This window comes from Coregonus clupeaformis, unplaced genomic scaffold (genome assembly GCF_020615455.1).
Source record: "Coregonus clupeaformis isolate EN_2021a unplaced genomic scaffold, ASM2061545v1 scaf2827, whole genome shotgun sequence".
Taxonomy (NCBI): domain Eukaryota; kingdom Metazoa; phylum Chordata; class Actinopteri; order Salmoniformes; family Salmonidae; genus Coregonus; species Coregonus clupeaformis.
The window spans coordinates 6,561-7,872 of NW_025536281.1; positions in this window are offsets into that span (position 1 = coordinate 6,561).

The window sequence follows — 1,312 nt, forward strand, 5'->3', positions numbered from 1 at the left end:
TTGTCAACAGTCCATCAGTTTTAATGATCTCTATGCATAGTCTGCTAATTGTCTCGTGAAAGTCTGTGAAATCAGTCAGTAGTCCATGGTCAAACATGTCAACTCTGTCTGTGGCCTCAAGTTTGCTGAAGTCCATACATGTAGGGGTGGCTGAAGGTAATATCGCTGTAGTGATGGCAGCCATGGAACCAGTCCTGGTGCAGGGTAGACAGGGAACAACTGTGGCTGTGGCTGTATACTGTAGCAGGAAGGGATACCAAGCTGATCATAGGTGATACGTCTTGGAGGGTGTCTCTCTCTTTGTGGCAGCTGGTAAGCTGGTTCCTCAGGTTCAGCAGCAGCAGTTAATGAGGGAAAGGCACTTAGTGGACGATCATCCAGCACATTTTCAGCAGGCAAGTTCATCTCCTCAGCAGGCAGTTCTTTAACTGTTGTTTTCTCCTCCAGCTGATTTTCAACAAGAGGCTGTGCTGGTAGCGTATCAGGAACTGGCACCGCAACTGTTTGTTTTCACTGGTGGGGGCCTGTTTTTCCGACTCTCTCGCTGGTTCAGCATACCTCTCAGGTACTGTAGGAAATGTGGGGACCTGTAGCGGCTCATGATGAAGGTCATATTCATCCCCGCTGTCTTCATCAGAATCTAGAGGCTGTGATCCAGGCTGATGTCTCTTTTTCTTACTTTTGTCATCTTTAGTCATTTCTGGTTGTCTCTCAAAAGGTAAGTGGTCACAGGACATGAGCAGGTTTCTGTGCAGGACCCGGGAGCGTCCCCTACCCTTTTCTGGTCTCAACTCATAAATCGGCAGGTCTGAACCCATTTGTCTCACTACTGTGTGAATTTGATCTTCCCAATAGTTACGGAGTTTGCCTGGTCCTCCTCTTGGTGTCAGGTTTTTAATCAGAACTCAGCTCGCCAGGCTGTAGCACTGAACTCCTAACTTTAGTGTCATAGTACTTTTTACTTCTTTCAGCAGCTTTCTGAGCATTTTCATTTGCAATGGCGTATGCTTCTTCCATTCCTCGTTTCCAGTTCTCCACGTAGTCTCGCTGGTTACTGGAACCTGCCTCTGTGCACAATCCAAAGAACATATCAACTGGAAGCCTGGGTGATCTCTCCCAAACAGAAGATAAAATGGTGAATAGCCAGTCACTTCGCAACGGGTGCAGTTATAGGCATAAACCAGTTTGTTTGAGAGACTCCTTCCAGTTTGACTTTTGTGTCTCAGTTAGTGTCTTTAGCATTTGCAACAATGTTCTGTTCATTCGTTCCACTTGACCGTTCCCCATCGGGTGGTAGGGTGTTGTTCTGGAC